At 42.8% G+C, this 19,889-nt stretch overlaps 1 pseudogene; it reads right to left on the minus strand.

Annotated features, from left to right (window-relative positions):
- Positions 1–19,889, minus strand: part of LOC126267674 (carboxypeptidase B-like) — a 73,099-nt pseudogene that overhangs the window by 13,327 nt on the left and 39,883 nt on the right.

Raw genomic sequence — 19,889 nt, forward strand, 5'->3', positions numbered from 1 at the left:
TCGTAGCCATTGTACAGCCCGAAAAGTAAGCATATTTTACCGCTTACCATTTTTGGGCACCAAGAAGTGCGCCAGTTCTTGGATCAACACCAACGCGCCTCCACACTCTATCAGGAGGTGGAACAGACATTGTCTGCACCATCTGAATAGCTGCGAACGAACGCTTCCTTACTTTAAAAAGGATAAGGGAAATCTTATGAAATTGAAGAATAAGTAATCCCTGTCATGATGAACAGCAAGTCTCAGCTGGTCCCATACAGAGTCAGTTGTGTCAGATATATTACAGGCTATTCCACTCGGTTGATTACTACCTTCTCCAGGAAGGTGTTGCCGAGGTGGGCACAATATGCTGGGGTATGCTCACCGTGAGAGGTGAAGTCATCGCCGAATGTTGATGTATGGATGGACTCTATGTTGTAGAATGCTATACAAGTATGTGTAGCCAGACCTCACATTACGTTCGACAGCGAAGACATGTGTCTGATAGCCAAACACGACACCGATGAAAAGCGTGACTATACCACTTCCCTGTTGAGAGCGCAGATGGAATAGGTTCCCAGATACGCCACTGACTCGAAGACTTCTGAAATAGTAGATTTTTGTACCTTCCGCTGGACGGCGATTGTTCACCATAGACAAAACTATAATCAGGAGTGACGCGGAAATTTCGTCGCTGAGTGTCTGTAGAAGAGCACAGGATAGCTTAGACAGAATTTCTATTTGGTGTTGCGACGGAATTGTCTCTTAGCCCACTGTCACTGAAGCAAGCAGCAAATTGATATTCACCTTCCGCATACTGACGTCTGCTCAGTTTCCATTTACTCTGCAACGTAGATACTTACAAGGTGATGAAAAAGCTACGTTTATAAAAACAGCACCTAATATCTACAGTTACTGAGGCCGCGTAAATCTCGTCATGATTGTTTCTGTAAATATTCATAATAAATTTTCGGGTCGAAAAATTGAGTCCTGATCTTCATTGAAAGTTAGGAAATCTGGTAAAAGTAGGTTTTATTTTCTCTACTTAAACAAGTGTCATCAGCCCACATTTAATATGCAGAACTGCTATTGTAAGTTCCCAGTTTATGTCGCACGTAAAGCAGCCAGACTTCTCCTCAGTCCATTCCGAAAATAATCACGCGAATGTACAATCACTTTCTACACATAACACTAACATAAGTCATTCAGTGGATTTCTTTCACGAAAACTGCTCCCCGAAAATATTCTGTAGTAGAACACAGAACATCGCCACGCGGAATTTTCTAACTCCAACAAGTCACAGTGTATATCTCCTGAACAAAATATCCCACTTCGACAAGCTAATTATTACTACAATGTTTATTAACTGAAACTAAATGAAAATTAATTTTCAGATAACTTAAGAAAGTTGATTACATCGTTACCGACTTTCTGGCTGCTTTATTACATAAGCAAACACTCAGACATACGTCATCCGCCAGTTGGGAGGGTTTACAATTTTCATGACATCCTGGTGGCGTAACACTTGCTAGTTACGTAAGGTGTATTGCAATATAAATTAGAAATTTGATGTATGTCTGCCACATGCACTCACATTCACTCTCATTTACTCTCACCCTAATACAAAATATAAATATTAATTTTTAAACTGTTATTTTCACTACGAAAAAAAATTGTCGAGAGTTTACAAATGAAAATCTTTGCAAAATAAATAGGCACACTAAGAGTGATATTATTGTTTTTAAATAACAAAAGAAATATAAACTGTTATGGTTCTTACCTGAATTTACTTTCTTAAGTTTCGGCCAAGCACTTTTTAATGGGTTTTTCATATCTCCGAAATTATGATAGGTGTTGTTGTTGTTGTTGTGGTCTTCAGTCCTGAGACTGGTTTGATGCAGCTCTCCATGCTACTCTATCCTGCGCAAGCTTCTTCATCTCCCAGTACCTACTGTAGACTGCATCCTTCTGAATCTGCGTAGTGTATTCATCTCTTGGTCTCCCTCTACGATTTTTACCCTCCATGCTGCCCTCCAATACTAAATTGGTGATCCCTCGATGTCTCAGAACATGTCCTACCAACCGATCCCTTCTTCTAGTCAAGTTGTGCCACAAGCTGCTCTTGTCCCCAATTCTATTCAATACTTCCTCATTATTTATGTGATCTACCCATCTAATCTTCAGCATTATTCTGTAGCACCACATTTCGAAAGCTTCTATTCTCTTCTTGTCTAAACTATTTATCGTCTATGTTTCACATCCATATATGGCTACACTCCATACAAATACTCTCAGAAAAGACTTCCTGAGATTTAAATCTATACTCGATGTTAACAAATTTATCTTCTTCAGAAACCCTTTCCTTGCCATTGTCAGTCTACATTTTATATCTCCTCTACTTCGACTATCATCAGTTACTTTGCTCCCAAAATAGCAAACCCATTTACTACTTTAAGCGTCTCATTTCCTAAACTAATTCCGATTTAATTCGACTACATTCCATTATCCACGTTTTGCTTTTGTTGATGTTCATCTTATATCCTCCTTTCAAGACACTGTCCATTCCGTTCAGCTGCTCTTGCAGGTCCTTTGCTGCCTCTGACAGAACTACAATGTCATCGACGAACCTCAAAGTTTTTATTTTTTCTCCCTTGATTTTAATTCATATTCCGAATTTTTCTTTTGTTTCCTTTACTGCTGGCTCAATATACAGATTGAGTAATATAGGGGATAGTCTACAACCCTGTCTCACTCCCTTCCCAACCACTGCTTCCCTTTCATACCCTTCGACTCTTGTATCTGGTTTCTGTACAAATTGTAAATAGCCTTTCGCTCCCTGTATTTTACCCCTCCCACCTTCAGAATTTGAAAGAGAGTATTCCAGTCTTGTCAAAAGCTTTCTCTAAGTCTGCAAATGCTAGAAACGTAGGTTTGCCTTTCCTTCATCTTTCCTCTAAGATAAGTCGTAGGGTCAGTATTGCCTCATGTGTTCCAACATTTCTGCGGAATCCAAACTGATCTTCCCCGAGTCGGCTTCTATCAGTTTTCGCATTCTTCTGTAAAAAATTCGCGTTAGTATTTTGTAGCCGTGGCTTATTAAACTGAAATTTCGGTAATTTTCACATCTGTCAACACCTGCTTTCTTTAGGATTGGAATTATTATACTCTTCTTGAAGTCTGAGGGTATTTCGCCTGTGTCATACATCTTGCTCACCAGATGGTAGAGGTTTGTCAGGACTGGCTCTCCCAAGGCTGTCAGTAGTTCTAATGGAATGTTGTCTACTCCTGGGGCCTTGTTTCGACTTAGATCTTCCAGTGCTCTGTCAAACTCTTCACGCAGTATCAGAAATTTGTTAACATCGGGTATAGATTTAAGTGTCAGGAAGTCGTTTCTGAAAGTATTTGTATGGAGTGTAGCCATGTATGGAAGTGAAACATGGACGATAAATAGTTTGGACAAGAAGAGAATAGAAGCTTTCGAAATGTGGTGCTACAGAAGAATGCTGATGATTAGAGGGTAGATAACATAACTAATGAGGAGGTATTGACTAGAATTGGAGAGAAGAGAAATTTGTGGGTCACCTTGACTAGAAGAAGAGATCGGTTGGTAGGGCATATTCTGAGGCATCAAGGGATCACCAATTTAGAATTGGAGGACAGCGTGGAGAGTAAAATTCATAGAGGGAGACACAGAGATGAATACACTAAACAGATTCAGAAGGATGTAGGTTGCAGTATATATTGGGAGATGAATAACATTGCACAGGATAGAGTAGCATGGAGAGCTGCATCAAACCAGTCTCTGAACTGAAAACCACAACAACAACAACAACAGGAAATAATTGGCCGTGACGTGTCAAGCGAATCATGCCGGTACTTGCCTTAAGCAATTTATGGAAAACTAGATTGGCAGATGAGGAACTGACCCATAGTTGTCCAGAATGGCAGTGCACAGTATTAACCAATGCACCATCTCACTCGTTGAATCCCTGGAGGGAAGATAACGTTCTTTTCACGAAATACTGTTGAGAAAATTTAGAGAATCGGAATTTGTGACTAGCGGCAGAATGATGCATATAGTCAGTCGTTTCTCCCTCGGCCCATATGCGAGTGGAACAGGAAAGGAAATGACTAGTACTGGTATAAAATAGTCATGCACCATGCACTATACAGTGGGTTGCGGAGATGTATGTAGGTGTAGATGTAGATGTAGACGTAGATGCAGATTGCATGCTTGAGACGTGCCTTCGTACCTCACAGTCTCCACACTCGTCTACCATGGTCGTGACGCATCGCATCAGACAAATACTACACTCGCTGATAAAGAGAATACACGCCTCTGATCCAGATTCAATGTTATGTGTTCCCTTTCCAATCCTGTACTTGGTGCTTCACGATGCTGAGAGGTTTACAATGTTCTGTGTTGTTCCATCACGGACAGGGGACATTAGCAAGTTAAGTACTTGTGAATATCAACGAAATTCTCCAACTGCCGTGTAATTGAGATGTTAATTACTTTAATTTTGATGGCTACCAGTTTCAGCAATCCAACTAATCCTTCTTCATGCCCCATGTGCACCTCTCCAAATAAACGAAAATGTCATATAGTGCCATATATCCATGGATGTCGTGAATTCAACCGCTTCACTAGTGCTTAATTCGAAGACCTGCTATCAACAGTTACATGGCTGTTGGAGAATTTCATTGATATTCACAAGTCTGGACTGTTCTTCGTTATGGACTCCTATGGGACAAATTGAATTTCCAACAAAATCCTGCCCAAACTCTGCAAAATAGGGGTAGTATCCAGTTGTGTTACATTCTCCCCAAGGTACACTATCCAATCAAAAGTACCCAGACACACATATGGAATTGACCACTAGATGTCAAGAGAGGGGAACTAGCCAGTGTAAAAGGAGACGGGGAGCATTGAGTTGTCAGTAGAGAAAGAATAACAGCAAAATGGATTGGTCGGGAGAGCTCACTGACTTAGAACGTCATTGGATGTCTCTCGAGTAACAGATCCACCAGGAAGACTTCAGTCATTCTAAAGCTGCCAAAATCGACTGTGGTGGTATCATTACAGAATTCTCCAACTGCCATGTAATTGAGATGTTAATTACTTTCATTTTGATGGCTACCAGTTTCAACGTAGGAACAGACACAGCCAAACGAAGACAAGGAAGTCGAGTGGCCACACGGGGTTAGCAGAGCGGTTTAAGGCGCTGCAGCCATGGACTGTTCAGCTCGTCCCAGCGGAGGTTCGAGTCCTCCCTTGGGCATGGGTGTGTGTGTTTGTCCTTAGGATAATTTAGGTTAAGTAGTGTGTAAGCTTAGGGGGCAACAGCCTTGCTGCAGTGGACGCACCGATTCCCATGAGATCACTGAAGTTAAGTGCTGTCGGGCGTGGTTGGCACTTGGATGTGTGACCATCCAGGCCGCCATGCACTGTTGCCATTTTTCGGGGTGCACTCAGCCTCATGATGCCAATTGAGGAGCTACTCGACCGAATAGTAGCGGCTTCGGTCAAGAATACCACCTTACGACCGGGAGAGCGGTGTGCTGACCCCACGCCCCTCATATCCGCATCCTCCACTGAGGATGACACGGCGGTCGGATGGTCCCGGTAGGCTTCTCGTGGCCTGAAGACCGAGTAAGCTTAGGGACTGATGACCTTAGCAGTTAAGTCCCATAAGATTTCACACATTTTTTGAAAAGTCGAGTGACTACGGCCTCCCGTTGGGTAGACTGTTCGCCAGGTGCAAGTCTTTCGATTTGACGCCACTTCGGCCACTTGTGCGTCGATGGGGATGAAATGATGATGATTAAGACAACGCAACACCCAGTTCATGAGCAGAGAAAATCTCTGACCCAGACGGGAATCGAACCCGGGCTCTTAGGACTGACATTCTGTCGCACTGACCACTCAGCTACCAGGGGCCGACATCCAGAACAAGGTAGACCTCATGTACTGACGAACAGGCACCGTCGACTGTTGTGGGGTAAGGGGGGACGGAGGGATACAAAATGGTGTAAAATCAGAAGAAGGAATCACTCGAGTGAGTTCCGTAGTGCTACAGCGATCTGGCTGGAACCACGAATGTGCGCTGGGAGTTAAAAAGAATGTGGTACAGTGGTCGAGCAGCTGCTCATAAGCCACACATTTCTGTAGCCAATGCTGACGCCAGATGCGGTGTAAAGGGTAACAGTGGACAGTGAACGACTGGAAACGAATGGTGAATCAGACTACACCTTGTGTCAATCCAATAGAAGAATAGGGGTCCGGTCAACGCCTGTAGAATTTACCAGCCACAAATGTGTAGTGCCAAGAGTGAAGTATGGAAGAGGTGTTACGGCATGCGGGTGTTTTTCGTGGTTAGTGTGTAGTCCTCTCATTGCGTTTTACAAAACGCTAAATGCAGAAGGATATGAACACATTTTACAGTATGGTGTAGTGCTGAGGCATCTGTGAGGCTATAGTGAGGCTATAATCTTCCTAAAATGGACTGGCCTGCCTAGAGCCCCAATCTGAACCAAATGGAACGCCTCTGGGATGAGCTACAACCATGACTTCGCTTCTGAACCGAGTGTGCATCACCACTATCGGCTCTTGAGTAATAATGGGCCAGCAGTTCCTCACACACATTCAGACACCTAAATGAAAGTGTTACCAGCAGAGTTCAAAACATCATAAAGGGGAAGCTTTGACACGCCCTACATTAACATATAGTAATAAGTGCCCAGATGCTTTTGACCAAATGGTGTATGTACAAGCCATAAGTTGTAGGTAGGTGTCATTTGCTCTTAGCTGTTGTGAAGCCAGCTGAGGAGCTACATGATTGAGAATGGTCGGAAGAACATTGTGCTAACTGAATGCCCCTCTACATCCACATCCAGTGACACCTATCGGATCAGGATGACAGGGTGGTCCCTTGGCGTCGATGGGCCTTTTCGAGGCCTGTTCGAACGGAGTTTCATATAGTTTTTGTCATATGCCAGTGTTGTTTGCTAAGGGTAGATATTCATTCTTTTGTGTATTACGTTGTCGACTAAATGTTCGAATGCCTCTGGTGGCGAGCTACTTCCCCTGCAGCTAATCTTTCTTGCTGTGAATTGACAATGGGCACTCAGTCTAAATTTCAGGTCATTTTGATGACAGACTGGGCAGCGTTTGCAAAACATGTCATATGTTCACATTTGATTCAACTGAACTGTGCCATAAATGCATGTTGGCTTTTACCTCCATTATGTAGGCGGCTGTGCGGATTAGTTTCTTTTTTTTTTCTTTGTTTTTCAATTGCCCATTCAGCCGAAAGACATAGAACAAACAATAGAAGACAGTTAAAAATATACAAAGGAGAGAATATGGTGAACGTAGATATAAAAAAGGGGGAACATCATGGAAGGCAATAGACAAAAAAAGGGGCGGCTGTAAAATGGAGATAATACCGTAAAAAGGTAGCACTCACAAAAAAAACACACACTGTGACTATTAAAAGAACATGAGTCACAGTATGACCGGAGCATAAAAGTATCGACGGATGGCATAGCACATAACAAGACACTGACAGCGAACCTCAAGGCAGTACACAATTAAAATCACACCTCTTGACACACAGGAGAAACAGCACTAAACACAACACTGACGTGGCACACTGACGATGATCAAAACGGAGGATCTGAAAGGCACAAGCAGATGAGGGAGACCGGTAGAAGGGAGGGAGGGGGAGATGGGCGGTGGCCGCACTGAAGAGGGCCAGGGAGAGGAGGATGTTGGAATGAAAGATGCAAGGATGGGGTGCAGGGTCTCAGGGGGGGGGGGGGGGGAGGAGGAAAATCCGTTCTGGGCGAAGGAGGGGACAGGAAAAAGGGGGCCCTGGGGAGGGGGGGGGGGGGTGAACAAGGCCAGGTTATAGTTGGAAGGAAGGGTAGACGTTACGGCGAAGTTCATCTTCCTGGAGAGGTAGGCGCTGGAAATTGCCCTGATGAAGGAGATGAAGGGTGTGGAGGTGTTTGTGGTTCTATTGTCTATGTTATAACATCCGCCGCCAAAGTTTCTGTCTGTATTTTCGAACCAGTCTCAGGAAATACTGTAGCAATTTTGATACCGTTTTCACTAATTGACACCTTGATTCACGAAGAAAGTTCCTGTATGTAGCTTATCATCTCTAAGTAATTATGAGCGTGTAATATATGTATTTTTATCTGTTCCGTATTTTATTGGCGCTTGGAGAGTCATCTCCTGGTGTCGACAGGAGTTACAAGCCCATCAGCTGGAGAGCAGGCCGTATCTGACGGGAAAAGGGCGAACTAACTGCTGACGAAAATCCAGAGAGCCCCGAACCTTGACCATAATTTATAAATATTATAATCTAGTTGCCAAACAATGCTTTGCCCGGGTATTCATTTCGTAGGTTTCCTAAGAGACGAAAACAAAAAAGAATTTGAGTTTGTAGTGACGAATCGAAAACAAATCATTTCCATATATTCGTGAAAATACCTTTGTAATTATGAAACAGTCGTACAAGGAAATATGCGTAACGTACAAATCTATAAGTGCAGTATGCAAATCAGTAAACGTGATCCCGGAGAGCTTCTCTATGCTGCCCGCAGCTGCTTTGCCTGTCTAAAACGCGGTTTTGTAAACGTCTGTCTCCATGGCAATGTCTTTTCATAGCTCTATAGACGGCTATTGCTTCCTACAGCCATTTGCGCTTTGCAGTTGAATGCTGCCAAAAACACTGTTAGGTGACAGGGATTTCGTTGACTGATTATAGATGTGCCTTAGTAATAAGGGATTAAAATTTCACGTATAATGTGACATTTTTCAAGTTTATGACGTCATATCTCTTGTACTACATCTCGTACATTGATATAATTTTGTAGATATATTCAGCAGTACATGTGGATACCGTCTGCGAAGTAAGTTGCGGATTAAGTTAATAGCAAAGACGTAATAAATTTAAACGTCATGCACAATGCGGTGTCTTTCACGCATCTTGGATTTTATGACGTCATATCTCCTCAACTAAGCGTGCTACCATGATAAAATATCTCCGCACGTGGATTTAGCGCCAGATGTAGACACTGCCTGTAAAATTTACTGCGAGTAGAGTCAGTAGCACATCAGTAATAAATTTAAACGCCATACATGATTCGGCAGTTCTTCACGCATCTCAATGATTACATCGCCGTATCTCCTGAACTGTGATAGGTAGGCGGTTGTTACCCCTATATCGATTGTTGCTTGGCGGTAAGGGATACGTGTACCTAGTTTGGTTGAAATCGGTCCAGTGTCTTAGGAGGACGTGTGGAACACATATACAAACAAGTGTAAATACTTTTTTATTATACCGTGTTTCCCACATGAAACCAGTACGCTTCATGTCCTGACTAACTATTTCTAATTAAATTGCTTGTTAAGTGGTAACACTGTCTCGAAAGTTGGCTACACTGCACTTTATGAGAAAATTAAGTGAAGGTAACAACAGGTTTTTTAACATTATTATTATCTACCCTTTTTTAGTTAGTTCGTTATTACTTGAATCTCGGGCGTGAGGAGCATCGGGCTTATGTGGGAATTAATATATGGATTAAAGCCTCCCGATACGTTTCTATGTCTGTACGTGAATGCTCGCCGTCGGGCCGTAGATACGTAATGCTACCCTCGCGAGGGTGGAGCAGATCGCTAGCTGTTATTATAGAATTATTCTCCGTGTCGCTGGATGAGATATTGAGTTCATTTTTTCGGTTATCAAAGTACCACCGCTGACTTTTTCTGCTTGGAAATGCTGTTTTCTAAAACGTAGCGTTGGAGTTAGAATTGTTTACTGGAGGGATGTTGAGAGCTTTCGTGATTAAGAAAAACTATTCCTCTCAATTTAATTTCTTCCATATTGATTGCAAAATAAATGCAGTTTGAAAGTAGACATTAAACAGAACAATCAGGAACTAATAATTTGCAATTGTATTTATTATCGAGATGCATTTCCGAAACTCCTGTACGATGTACGTTCGTAATGTTTCAGAGACTTTTTTGTCCAGTATGTTTGTGTAGACTGAGGCATGCCGTCATAAAATTGTTACGAAATTCAGAGAAGTTAGCAGTCGATCACCGATGTGCGCGCGAATGGCATCCACTTTCTACCTAATTAAATCTAATACAGTTTGTGTAAATAGGCGAAAAAAGCGTTATCGCTTGGCTGCACAACAGTCGATAGTTGACTGGATTCACAGCCCTCAAACATCTGAGAGTGGTTGTACGGACCGAGACAACACGAGATGTGAATATTGGCAAGTATATTTACTGGATCGTACGAAGAAGAAGGAAAATGTAGCGCAATTTTGTGATCAATATGACCAAACTGTTTAGCTGTTCGCTGTAAAGTCAGTGTTCAGTATGTACGAATCTAATACAATGCAACCGACGTTTAGTATGTAAAACACAGCTGCTTCCTTACCATTCCAGTGGAAGTCAAAGTTCCTGTTGCCGTCCACTCCTGGGCAACTAGAAGATGTTGTTGTTGATCGGGTCTTTCTCCACAAACGATCCTGCGAAAAACAAAACTGTATATCAGTAATGGTATATACTGTGGGCGTCTTCGCCTGAGTAGAAGTGCGGACGGCAAGGTTTTATGAGCTTTCACGTATCGACCGCATCATTACAATCAAATTTTAGAGCGTTTGTTAGTGCTAGCGGCCTGTAATTGCTCCACAGATGTAAGGAAGAAGCTTTTTAGACCACCTTTGGTTGGTTTTATATTAAAGATTGATTGTTATCAAAGTTAAATGGAAATTACACTTACAACATATTATCTGAATAAACGTACTTTGGGGTAAGACACACCTACTGTCCATATAGGAGGGTGAGATAAAAAGGAGCTGACATAGAAGATTATCTCAGGAACTTCTCAAGTAATTACAAAAAAAATTGCATAGACTTATTTGTATTATTTGTGCAAAAATACTGTGGAAGTACACCTGCAGCGGTGGAGTTGAGGGTGAGAAGCCATGTCACGTAGATAATTTCGACAGCGACCTATGTTAGTACCTAATCTATAGATTTCAGGATCACTGAGCTCAATGGTGACAGGTCCCTAGGCATGGGGGACGGGTAGGGAGTACAAAGATAGCGAAGTATCAGCGTACCCCGATAAAACCTGAAGCAACGTCTTCACCACACTTGCTACGTGGAAAAAATTATTTGACAGGAAGACACCCCTATCGCCCCGAAAGCTGAGGGTGAAAGTGAAAAGGTGTGTCACAGAAACTTAACTCAGAGACGCCTGGAGCATATTTGGTAAACAGGGTGTCCCGAAAAGGTAGTGACAAATTTCGAGGTGTTGTAGAGGGTGTCTCGAGGAACAAGTCTAGAATAGGAGCCTGTGTCAACGACGCTACAGAGTGACGAAGTTACAGGCGCCTGCCATTGCGCCACCCCTTTGGCAGAAAACGTCACTTTGTACGCTGACGGACAGTATGCGGAACGTCTCGCATCTACATATACGTGATTACTTTCCTATTCACGCCAAAGTGCCTGGCAGAGGGTTCAATGAAACACTTTCAAGATGTCTCTCTATCGTTCCACTCTCAAACGGCGCGCGTGAAAAACGAGCACTTACATTTTTCTGTGTCATCCCTGATTTCTCTTATTTTATCGTGATGATCATTTCTCCCTATGTAGGTCGGTGCCAACAGAATGTTTTCACAATTGGAGAAGAAAACTTGGGATTGAAAATTCGTGAGAAGATCCCGTCGCAATGAAAAACACCTTTGTTTTAAAGATTGCCACTCCAATTCACGTAACATGTCTGTGGCACTATCTACCCTATTTAGCTATGTAAATTATATTAAATATATTGCACTGAATTATAAATCAGACAAAAAGAAATATTAGAATAATCGTTAGGAAAATTATAGATGTCTGCCACTCGGACAAAGTGTACTCAAGCATCGGTAGTTGTCAGAGAAATCTAACAGTCGTCAATGAAGCGAACTCTATGTCACTGATTCATGCTCCATTAGCATTGTTCTCTTCCCCACTTTCCTCGGAAACTGCAGTGGTAAGGGGCGTGTACAGATATTCTTAAGTATGCGTAGTGGCCAGATTCATAATGTGGCCAAATTGACCACATTAGTAGTTGCATAGTGTCTGGATAGACACAGCCGTCTCAGTTGTCTTAAAAATGGCAGCGTGGCATTTCTCTTTCATCCCTCTCTACGTAATTTTGACCTATTGTTCGTAGGTAGTGGCCATCAGTTGATGTTATCAGTTGGCGACCACTAAGAGATAGATTTTAAATGTTCTGTGCTTCACGCTACCGGCTGAATGTTCGGCTAATGTCGCTCTGATGTTCGCACATTAGGCGGGCAACTTCGTTTGCCGACAACCCTACTGGCCTTAAAACGAAAATTCACACCCTGTTTGATCTTGAAGGCAACTGAACAGAGTGAACAGTAAGCACAAAACAAATTCTCCGTTCAGGGGGAGGGCGGGGGAGGGGGGGGATTGAATGTCGCTGTGCAGAAGACTCTAACAGAGCTTACCAGTGATGATACAAGTAAGAGAAGCTGCAACGCTCACCTGCTCGAAAAAATACGGACTTGTGGTAAAAGATGCTGTCGACTCGCACCACACAGTTATATTTGCAGAATGAAGTAGTGCCAGCTGATGTGCGTGCTGATTTTCGGTTGCACATATTCTGCATATTGACATGACCTTGGAGATGGAAGTGGGCTTCAAATGTCGACGGAATGTTCCAAGGCCATTCATTGCCTACTTCCATGCGAGCAAGAAATTCCAGAGCGAACGTTTGTCTTGCTGGCAACTCAGCAGGAAGAAACTCCTGAACTTGAGTCATTTTGTAGGTATAAAAATCCAGATGCTTCGTAGGATTTATGCACTGTGCTCGCAGGCATGTCCTACGTTCGGCAATTCCCCATACACTGCCTGTTTGCACACCAGCGCTCGACCCCTCCTGCAGTGCTCCGACCACATCTTCCACAGACGCCGGATCAACTGGTTTCCCCCTTCTGGCACATTTCACTTCAAAAGAACTTGTCTTTTAGAATTTTGTAGTCATTTTCTCCAGACTCTTAGCATAAATGGGACCAATGTCTTTTACCACGCCCTTGAGTGTCCGGAACTTCTGCAGCTTTACCAGCAGCGCCCGATCCTTCATGGACATAGACAGTTGGTGGGCGTCTCGGAAGCAAAATGAGGAAAAGTCGTGTGCCGCGAGTCTGTTGGTGTGCGTATTCTGGCGCTTACAGCGCCATCTACTGGCCAAATTTTCGTTTTCTTTTTTGCCATGAGGTTTTCCCCTGCGTCAATAATATACAGTTCAAATGTTACGTCATTCTGAGCAGTGGCTCTCATTCTACACTGTTTTAAAGCTGGCACTTTAATTATGAAAACTCTTTACATTTGGAATGTGTTGACATCAGATTTTGTTGCTTAGTTTCCAAGTTTTTTACATCATGTGTACTCTGTGGCTGCCAACAGAAATGAGCCATAAGTCTATATTAACACACGGATGTAAAAAAAATCGCAACCAAAAAAAATGATTAATGTACAGTAATGAAGTTTCGGGAATACGTTTGTCTAGGCAACATATGTAAGTGGTTAACTTCGCAATATCACAGGTTAATGTAAGCGCTAGATGAGCCATTGCCAATGTGAAAAGCTGGTCCATTAAAAACCGGTGTAACCGCAATAATGTTGAATGCAAGCGTGCACACGTACATCCATTGTATTTTACAGGTGCCAGATGTCAGTTTGGGGGATAGTGTCTTATGTCTGTTGTATTTGGTTGGTCAATACAGGGACAGTTAATGCTGTATATAGATGACGCTGTTGTTGTCGTGCGTGACGTCCCATATGTGCTCGACTGGAGACAGATATGGTGATTGAACAGGTCAAGGCAACATGTCAACACTCTGTGCAGCATCTTGGGTTAAAACAGCGGTACGTGGGCGAGCGCTATCGTGTTGGAAAACGCACCTGGTATGCTGTTCATGAATGGCAGCAGAACAGATCGAATTCCAGACTGACGTAAATATTTGCCGTCAGTGTTTGTGAGATAACCACGAGAGTGCTCCTGCTGTCATACAAATTCGAACCGCAGACCACAACTCCAGATGGCCCAGTGTGTCTAGCACGCAGACGGGTTGGTTGCAGGCCTTCAATTTGCCTCCTTCTAACCAAGACACGGCCGTACTGGCACTGAGGCAGAACCTCCCAACCTTCTATCCAGACCTCCACCCAGACCTCCAATGAGTTCTCGCTTGACATTGCTGAAGTCGCGAATGACGGTGGTTTGCGGGCAGCGGAACGCACGCTTCAGAGCATCTGGCTCGGAGCTATCGTAGAAAGTAAGCGGTTTGTAACAGTTCGTTGTGTTACTGTGGTGACAATTGCTGCTTAAATTTCTGCTGTAGATGCAGTATGATGCGGCAGAGCAGTACAGCGAATACGATGGTTTTCCCATTCGGTAGTGCCATGTGTCCGTCCGGACCCCCGGTCTTCTTGTGACCATACATTCTCTTGACCATCATTATCAGCATTCACGTGCATTGGCTACATTTCTGTCAAGTCTTTCTCCAATATTGCAGAAGCAACATCCATCCAATGGTAGAAACACGCCTGCCAACTTTCGTTTATGTCACACAATCCTTCCTGGTGTTGCGACCTTTTTTCTGCCAGTGTACATCATTTCATACGTAACATTAGAATTTTAGGACAAGGTCTGAACCAAATATTTGTTCAGAATGTATGTTTTAAACTATGTATTCCGGTACAATGGTGGCCTATACCCCTTTTTTCACTTACCATTTCAGTACTTGACATGTCCTAACCTGTACTTGACTATTATAAGTCTGCTGAATGTGTTGGTATTATTGGTTTTATGCTTGAAGTGGCCTGTGGGCATCGGTAAAAGTTAGTGATGTTTTGGTTTGAAAAACTATTTAGCGGTGTTCCCTATTTATTGCTAGCGCTGCGGATTTACAATAGCTTTTACTTACGTTTTCTCGTGCTCATTGGCGAATCCAAAATGTTGCTGTGGCTTTCACTCACTTTTCACTGACATTTACCTTTCAGGTAGGCTGCTGACAGTCGTTTGCTCTACTGTGTTGTTTTCGATTGGGGGCAGCGAAATTCGCGTTGGCGCACCTGAATTTATTCTCTATTGTTTGTTAGTTAGCTTACAGCGTTGCAAAATACTGCTGGATCAATGATGATTTTGTCTCCCCATATGACAACTTTTGTGGTACTCTTTTTCTACTCTCGATAAATGATACAGATGGTTACCATGTTTTACCGTTGTAAATCCCCAACACAATCTATAAATAGTAAACCACACCAAACTTTTTTCTAAATCAAACCCTCAACGCAATTTTACTGATGCCCAAGAGTCACTTTACCCAGAAAAACAACAACACATTCAGCAGGCAAATAGTAACGAAGCACAGATCAAGACAGTTCATCTGCGTCAATGATAAACTTCACCGTTTAGACGTTACATTCTCGACAAAAATTTAACTCAAGTGTTGCTCAGAAGCTGTGGCTGATTTTTGTTGAAAGCCACATGGTACACACAACATAAAAAAGGTAAACATTATTTGTGATTTCAACAACATCAAAATCCGATGTCAACATGTTCCTAACTTGCGTAAAATTAGTATCTTTGTATTTCAGAAACAACAAAAGAAAAAAACGCACTGAAGATGCCACAACTGCAGTGAAACATGTTTCTGGATTGAACAAATCAATAACTGTGCTCTTGCAAGACGGCAGACCCTCAGTAATACATCAATAAATCAGTAATTAAAGAGTGTCATTCCAAATGAGTGCCTTTGTTGGAATACAGTTTCTCTATAAATAGCAGCCCTACGACAAAGATATCCAAGCAGTCATTACGTTTGTGAAGGTGTACTCGTATCCATCGGGGTTGAGCACGGGGATGATGTGCCAGTCGACGCTGTCTGTGAGCGCGCTCTCGGCTGCGTTCTCGACCAGCTGGTTGATGACGTAGAGGGTGGCAGCTGGTGCGATCCACTACCTGGCGTGGATGCCGGCGTCGATCAGGATGACCGGCCTGGAGCCGCCGCCTCCAGAGGATATATGGATGATATCCAGAGGGCGACCCTGGTATGTCTGTCCGATGGTGTGCACAGTTACTGTACTGGGATAGCTTGATGCCAGCTGCGACAGGTACTGCCGAATCTGTGAAACCCAAGTCAGAATGTTAGCCGGGCGCCTCGAAATTAGGGACAACCGAGGGATTCCGCATTGGTAACCAACGGTATGGCAGATTATGATGGATGCTTGTGCAGTGTACCGTTGTGAGGTTATGGCATTCTGTTTACTGAGTGAAAGGGAGGGGGTGAAGCATGGTGCCGAGACGTATATAACTCGACACTCGCTAGAAGGCTCCAGTTTGGTGTAACACTAACTTGACTGACAATCTAAGTGTCTCCGACTGAAACGACAGACCACAATCAGCTGTGTCAGATACTCGTCCTATCTGTCGCCGCGTAGAAGATGAATAATTAAGGTACAACTTTGGTAAAAAGTCTGTCGATATGGAACTTTGGGCAACCTTCCTTCAGTTCTTTAAATGTTGATGGTGAAAGTTTCCCCTTTACTCTGCATTATAAAAATGGTTCAAATGGCTATGAGCACTATGGGACTTAACTTCTGAGGTCATCAGTCCCCTATAACTTAGAACTACTTAAACCTAACTAACCTAAAGACATCACACACATCCAAGCGCAAGACAGGATTCGAACCTGCGACCGTAGCGGTCGCGCGGTTCCAGACTGAAGCATCTAGAACCGCTAGGCCACCCCGGCCGGCTACTCTGGATTCTACTTGGTTAGCTCTCAAAGGATGGTTATGACATAATGATTTCAGCAACAAGGGCTGAATTGTCATTTTTGGTGTAAACAGATTCGTCGTATTTAAAATGACGATTGTGGATTGCTTGGGTATTCAGTACTGCGAGTAATAGCCGCAGCAAGATTTTTTATTAAATGTTATTTCGAAAATGGACGATTAAGTTTGAAAGTAGACCTAAACATCAACTATAATTAAGCATAATACACAATCAACACATTAAATAAAAGATCAAATTAATAATGATGTCATAGAACCATATAACGTGGTATTGTAGTCAGTTTTGCTGAAGAAAACGTCAAGTCGGAAAGCAAAATAAATAAACAGAACAATTAAAATTGCCTAATTGTTAAGTGTTGTTTGGTCCACTACATAAATTTTTAGTTTCCTTTTTGTGTCTGCTGTGAATCGATATAATATATTTCGAAACTGTTACAAATATGCTCCGTCCTCAAAAACTGACCCTGTGACAAGATACTCCACAAACGAGGTTCTATTTGTACAGCTTTCTTAGAAATTAAATCTATAGCTCTGTACAAATCCATAATTTGTAATTTAAGAAACCAATATTTCAATTAATAAGTGAATAATAACAAGATAAAGGGCATTTGTAAAGCTAAACGAAGTTTCAAAACCTGTAACGTCTTTGAAACTGAACACTCTTTAGCCATTACATACTCTAATTTACAATTTATGTAGGCAAAATACACCACCTAACATAAAAGTTAAGTGTCAAGAAACGGAGGGAAAGACGAAATGAAACTTCAAGGGTTGAGAGCATATGTTTTTTGATTTCACATATTACCAAATCGAAGCGAATCTTCAAAGAACTTGGCACTACAAGTCCACTTATCTGTGTGATGTTGCGTCTGGCAAGAATTCAGGCTCTTCGGTTGGGGAAAGTATTTTAAAGCTGTTGTGTCCTGTTCTGAGGCGAAATAGCCCACAACTACTATCTGATCCATGATATCCATTATACTGACACTGGAATGGAGTTGACGTCCGAAATGGACGAACAATGTCTCATCCAAAAAATGGCGCAACGGTACTGTCGCATGAGAGATAACACGTCATCACACAAGATGTTCCTGACGTGTTATTCTGTCAGAGTTTCCTCACCACTACCAGCCGTGAGCTGAAGCTATGCTTGATGACACCCCACAACATGAGTAACACCTCCGTGTCTCTCTAAAACAATGGATAAATGAAAGCTCTTCCCAGGCGGCCAGCAATCTCGCCGACGATGGTCATCCGGAGACAGTGATATGACCTTCATCAGCAGTCCATGCTTCCCTGTCGCGCCACCACTCCAAACGTAGCCGTTTGTGTCATGGTGTTAATGGCAGCCTAAGCGTGGGACCGTAATTCTCTTGTCCGGCCCCTGCTGTTCTCCGACCGATAGTGTGGAATAACACAGAATGTTGCAAAAAGTCCATTACTTCATCTCGGATGGCAGATGCAGGTGTGAAGGGGTTACGATGTGTTTGGTACACATTACGTTGATCCATCTTTGTGTTGGTCAGATGTGGTTGACTAGAATCTTGACAACGTGTATGTCTGCACTCACCTTCTCGTGCAGCCCAACAACCGGCTACTGTCAGTTTCGACTGCCCCACAAATCTTGATACTGCCCGATTGGAGCAGCTGGTCAAATGGAAACCTCAATAAGGTCCCTATCGAACTCTGTCAGGTGCTGACAATTCTGTCTCATATGATTACATAGTAACTCTGTGGCTTTCACAGTGATCATTCAACGTCTAACGCTGTCCACGACCTACCAGACTTGGTAACAGCACTAAACACAAACAACATTAATCTACTCCAGTGGCCATTCTAACTGTCAAAGAGAATTGCAACTCACATGATTAACATACCAGCCAATGGTGAGTAAGTGTGCTAAGTTACATTGACAATCGACCATGTCTTCTGGAAGCTTCACGTTTTCTGTAAGGCAGTGTAAATTATTTTCGTTGCACAATGATGTGACGTAGGTTATATTCCTTATGAGAAAGTCTTTATGAAGGCTCCAAGTACTTGTGGGTAGCGATTGCTATGTGGCAAGTACTGCAGAAGATGTTAGATGGAAAAATATGTGGCATGGCTATGTGGGAAGGAAGAGATAGTTGGATTGTAGGTGTCAGGAGACGAATAGGATGTCAGTTGGGCGAGGAAAGGGTACGTTGAAGACTACATTTGGAATGGGTTGGGAGGAATAGATTTCAGCGCTGAGTTCGTGATATGGAAGGGGATGACGTTTGAAATTAGACGGGGAGAGGATATGGTGTGTTTTTAAGATTAATTAGGTTGTAGACTATCAGGTGAAGGGTTTTGGTGCAGACTACTCGGGTGACATTTCCTGGAATTAGTGACTGGAGTTTTGCAGGATTGATGGAGAGATATCACTGATTATTTCATGGTATAAAGTTGTTGAAATGGAGTTTCAGGGACGAATGTAGGATAGTATTGAGTGCAGGGAAGGTCATGTTCTCAGCATACTGTAGTAAGTATGCAGGAGGGATGAGTTTTAGGACCTCAGCTGTGTATAGGAGTTAAAGGAGTGGTAGTCACACACTGTATTACTAGCTTAGATTTATAACAGTGAGACATAGATTTTCGGTGCGAGAAACATTCAAGCATTGTGGGCTGCTCAGCGAGATATGTACATGTGCATGATGAGAATTCCTAAGGTAGTCAATGGGACAAGCGTGCAGATCAGGAAAAAGGCTGGAGTGGAGGCCTTAATCTTAGCCATTCTGAAAACGAAATGGAGCTGGACGGGACACATAGACAGGTGAATGGACGGACCAAAGAATTCAAAGTCCAAAGCGGCTGCTACACTGCCGAAAATAAATTAGTTCACCTCAAAGATGACGTCGATTTTGATGTAATGTTGGCATATGCCACCTGGAGGGTAGTAGTTGACGACATTTTTTCTCTATTTTGTCGTGTCGCTGCATGATTAATAACGTCTCCGCTAAAGCAGGGTGCATGTGAGTTTATATATTTTTTTGCC

The sequence above is a fragment of the Schistocerca gregaria genome, chromosome 4, assembly GCF_023897955.1.
Source record: "Schistocerca gregaria isolate iqSchGreg1 chromosome 4, iqSchGreg1.2, whole genome shotgun sequence".
NCBI classification, from domain to species: domain Eukaryota; kingdom Metazoa; phylum Arthropoda; class Insecta; order Orthoptera; family Acrididae; genus Schistocerca; species Schistocerca gregaria.